The sequence below is a fragment of the Stegodyphus dumicola genome, chromosome 3, assembly GCF_044657685.1.
Source record: "Stegodyphus dumicola isolate Sdum_Otavi_A_Nest chromosome 3, ASM4465768v1".
Lineage (NCBI taxonomy): Eukaryota > Metazoa > Arthropoda > Arachnida > Araneae > Eresidae > Stegodyphus > Stegodyphus dumicola.
In genome coordinates this window covers 96,410,197-96,415,324 of record NC_140770.1, presented here as the reverse complement: position 1 = coordinate 96,415,324, position 5,128 = coordinate 96,410,197, and the positions used below count along the sequence as shown (strand labels likewise).

Genomic DNA, 5,128 nt, shown 5'->3' with positions numbered 1-5,128 from the left:
GTGGCTATTTCAAATACGCAGAGCCTACTGCACCGTGTCAAAATCAGCCATACAACAACTAACAGGATTTCCTCTCCCAGACCTAATAGTTTTACGAGAGACAAATGTTGCAAGGGTGATTAGGTTAAGTCAAACATCAATACTCTGAGGTAATAGTTATCACCACTTGGACTACTAGGAGCACAACGTCTGCAAAATCTTTCATCCAGCTACTTTTAATCGCTCCAATGGCATCAATATAAAAGACAAAACGATTCAAAGTAGCAATAATAAGAGAATCTAGTTAATGAAAGAGTTAGAAGAGTATAGTTTCACGTTAGAAAATTTTTAGACTTTAAAGTCTTAATCAAGGTCGTTTAAAGACCTTTAGCTTATGATCATTTAAAGTCTGGTCGGGAATTATGTAACGATTATTTTAATTTTATTAACAGTTAAATCTTGAGTTAAAGCCCTCAATTTAAAAGCCAATCTCTTCATGCTAATTTCTTTGCAGTTACAGCGAGAAGGATGTGTATTCTTTTCCAAATTGAAATTCTATTCTTGTCTTCTAAAGGACAATCAGCGGGTGAGAATCATATTAGATCTGAGTGCATATCCCTAGTGAGGCATCTCGACATAAAGATCTTCGAAATTTAATCGATTTATCTTATTCCACAATCTGTGAACAGCTGAAGAGGCTGTCATTCAGTTATAGAGTTAAGTCTGAATTATCTGGTCTGCCGCGAACTCGCCAGTAGTGCAACATGGCAGTAATTGTGGCAAATATTACATCAAAATCTTTCTTACAAAATGGTCATTTAGAAATTTTCATCCATGTCTAGAATGTAAAACAAGTACCAAAATACTTGTTTTTGTGCTTTATTAAGTTCATAACGAATGCTGAAGCAATGCTGCTTGAATTCGAAGTTTCCATTCAATTCTGTTTCGTTATATGGCTTCTCAATTTATTTCATAGAAGTATATATTGAATTTTACAGAAATATACATCGATATAAAATATATATCGAATTTCGTTTCTTCTCGTAAATTGTTTCATTTGTGTGGACGTATGTTCTAGTTTATTTAATTTTTACGGTATCAATAGTTATTGAAGATATTACCATCATAAGAAATAAATGAATAATACAAAAACATTTTTAAATACTCATATAAATTTTAGAAGCTACATAGTTAGCGAATTAAGATTTTATCAATAACTAGTCCCTCTTTTAAATGAAAACAATTAATATAAAAAATGTAATTACTTCTACGGTATTGACATAAAAGTGCTTAACGAATATCTGTCTCTTGAACAGAAGACTAAAAGGTTAAAATAAATCGTGGCACGAAACGCAACTAACAAAATGAAAAGGATTTCTTTAATATTTCAGTAATTATTCAGAGAGAGGTATATTGTGCAAACATATTGCCAAAAAGTGAAAATTCAGATTGAATCAGAGATCATCTCAGTCATCAAGTGCTGATAATGTAACCCAAAAAATGGAATAAGTATCATTATTTCCCCTTATGTTTCTGCTTAAAGAATGAACAAGAAAACAGAATATCCAATCATATCATAAAAAGAATCTTAAGTTTTAATCTCTATTTCAATATAAAAATACTATAAAGAGAAATACTGAAATGTTTCGAAAAATTAAAAGCATTCGTTAAAGTTTTAATTGCAATAAGATCAAGTTTCTAAACAGTTAAATAAGTATTTAGAAATTCATTTTAAAATTCGGCAGAAAAAATTTTTTCTGTCTTGCATAAAAGGATGCGTTTTGTTTTGTGTTTTCATTCTAGACATCACAAGTTTCTCTTTAGATTTTGCTTTTTTATCTTTTGAATAACAAATTATGTTCTTCCATTTTTATAATAATTTCTTTTGTTTCCCAAGTGAAAGAAACTGCTTACTACAAGGCAGCTTCTGCTATCTGAAACGTACTAACATTTATTCGAGCAGATGTTTAAAAAGTTAGAGTAAATTCCTGAAAAATTTAAAACGTTCTCTGGCACTAGTGGAGCAAGTCCAATTTTTCGAAATTCTCCGATTGCTTTTTCCTAGAGCCCTTAAATTAACTTCTGAAACTAAATCTTAATCTCGAAAGCAACTTCGATTTTTAAGTGATTCTTCAAAAGTTTCCGATATCTTCTACTATGTAATCGATACTTCCAGTGCTCCTGAAGCCGAAAATTCGCATTTATCCAATATGGCAGTCTGCGAAGAGAAAGGTTTTAGTTTAGGTTAGAAAGGTTTTAGTTCTCAGAATATAGGTTTCGATTTAACTACGTCATCAGCGTTACGTAAAATTTGTGGCATAGATTAACATAGAAAAGTGCAGCCCAAAAATATTATTTTTATTAAATAGAAATATTACTTATTATCTTAATAAATTTAATTATAAAGCTGATCTACATATTATTTTAATCTATGTAAGGTAAAAATATCATATGTAAGGTAAAAAAAGTGTAAATCAGCTTTATAAATTAATTAATTAAGAGCTTCTTAATTTACATAAAATAACATACCGAACAATTATTAATTTAGAAGTCTAACCAAAAAAATCAGTGTTATCTTTGCATTTGATAAGATAGGAATGGCTGAACAAGAGTTAGCTCTTGTCCAGCCATTCTTATCTTATCTAATCACTATATCGTATCTCATTCATTTGCGCTTTAGTAGCTGAGGATGATAGTTCGGTAAAACCTTCAGAACTAGTCTTGTAAAAATTTGCAAGTATAATGCTGATTTTCATTGTTTGACTTCTAAATTCAAGCTTCGTAATTCCTCATTTTTTTTTAATTTGTGTGCCTGACTTTGACACTACACTTTGATCTTAGCCAAAAGGCCGAGAAGCGAACTTTGTGTATTTCATTTCTCTGTTCTAAAAATAACATTATACTGTGATGTGCTAAATATATTCAAAACAGCATATCTTTAGAATTTCCGATAGCGAGGCCCGTGAAATGGAGAAAAAATTTTTTCCCTTACAGTGGTGCCATTCTTGTTTTGAAATCGTTGAGTTTTTTAATCAAAAATTCGCTGAAGTTTTACAAAACATGAAAGACATTAAATCAAATTCTAAGTTCGGGCCTCCAAGGGCACAAATTCGGCTGGAGGATTACGTTATTCAAAATTTGATGGCTCTAGGTACCGTACTTTTTTTTTCACAATGCGAGAAATTCGTGAAGAATCTTCACCATTTAAATTCTTTAAATATAATACAGGGTGATAGTATTTGGTGGCAAAAACTTGAAAAGTGAGTCAGTGCTTTTAGTAATTCATTGCAAAATGCCGTTCGGAACTAATAGCCTTCTGGGCTAACGCCACTTTGAGCTAAAAATTTGGGCTAACACATTTTAGTATCGATTTAAACCACTTTGGGTTAAAAATGTGGCTCTATTTAAAAACGAAATCTTTAACCCAATCGAGGCGACAGATTTTGAATAATTCACTACTAAATAAGGGTGCTTTACACTATTATGTATTAAGCGATTTAATTTTTGCTTTTTGCTGGCATTTTCATTTTCGTTGTAGTATCAGAATTATCAGCTACAATAAATGACCTCAAAAAGTTAATTATTTCTAAGCCATGGTGTTTTTCATAGAAAAAGATTTAACGTCACAAAAATTGCCAAAATAAGCTGATCTCGTCAAGCGCCTGATGTCAAGCTAGAATTTCTAGCTATTTTTCCGATCACATTCTATAGTTCCATTATCTACTGCATTTTATTGAGCTGAAATGATTTAAATCGATACTAAAATGTGTTACCACCAAAGCAAAATAATAATAACAAATGTTTTGTGCTATAATGTGTGCCAGAAACAGTAAATTTCGAAAACAGTGGTTAATGTAGAATATTTTATATATTGTGATAGGTTTACGAATGCAATCAGTACTATAAAGAATTGAATGTTCACTTAATTTTCTCTTGATGACACCTTTGTTTTTCAAAATAGGTCTTAATGTACTGTGATTGTGTTACTTTTCGTTTGTTCTCATATGCACTCTTTTACAAAAAAAAAAAAAAAAAAAAAAAACGAAGCACCATGAAGGAAGTGGTTGTTTTCGATGTAACTGAATATGTGTATTATAGCTCATACACAGATAATAAAATGATTAAAAAATTTAGGTCATAGTACCTGTTCACGGCTCACAATCACCTATTGAGTGTTCAACATAGTAGTTGGTCGAACCGCCCCTGGCGGCAATGCATGCTTGAGTTCGTCAAGGAAAGGAGCGGTGGAGGTTCCTATTGCCATCCTGCGGCACATTCTGCCAGATATTCATCAGTTGTCGCTCCAGATCTGCGAAATTTTGTGGTGCTCGAATCTGGCAGCCTACAATGCCCTAGACATGTGCGTTTGGTGAAAGGTCTGGTGACCTTGCTGGCCAAGGAAGAGTATCAACCGCACGGAGACAGTCCAGAGATATACCAGCGGTATATGGCCTGGCAGTATCTTGTTAAAAATGGACCCATGATGACGTGCCATGAAGGGTGATCCAACCTGCCACAGTATGGTATCAACATACCGTTGAGTTGTTAAAGATGTACATAGGATGACTAAAAATGATCTGCTGCCATTAGAAACAGCTGTACGCCTTTGCAAAACAAAGGCTGATTCGGACCCCTGGCTCCGTCCTCTCCAGACACGAACACGGTGGTCATCTGTTTCAAGAGCGAAGCGGGATTCATCACTAAACACTATACGATGCCATGACGATCGCAGCCATGACGATCGGCTGCGACACCACTCCAGACGTTTCCACCGATCTTGCGTATTTGTGAGCAAACGTTTTAGGCCCATATCACATGGCATTTGTTTCACACGAACAACTGTTTCGAAAAATGTTTCTGCCTGGTTTACTATTGAAAGAGAAAAGCGCGATTTTTCCCTTTTTTTCGGAAAAATTTGCAAGTTTTTCGTTTTCATGAGCTATCAGCTTCGAATGTAAGCTTGTTTGTAATGGAGAACCAGTTTTCCCTGTGTTAACCGCAACGCGATCTGTGGTGAATGGCTGTTGTGACAAAGCAGAAAAATTGTTCCAAACAGTTGTTCTGAAAACGGACGTGAGATAGCAGCCTTAAAGGCCTCTGTGAGCGTCATCTCGCCTCAGACAAGCGCCGTGAGATGATGGACGGTATA

At 33.9% G+C, this 5,128-nt stretch overlaps 1 non-coding gene across 1 annotated transcript; it reads right to left on the bottom strand.

Moving 5' to 3' along the window:
- Positions 1-2,652: 2,652 nt before the first annotated feature.
- On the bottom strand, positions 2,653-2,840 carry LOC146998047 (U2 spliceosomal RNA). Its single transcript, XR_015040472.1, has one exon. It is a non-coding gene; the product is annotated as a U2 spliceosomal RNA (small nuclear RNA).
- Between the last annotated feature and the right edge of the window lie 2,288 nt (positions 2,841-5,128).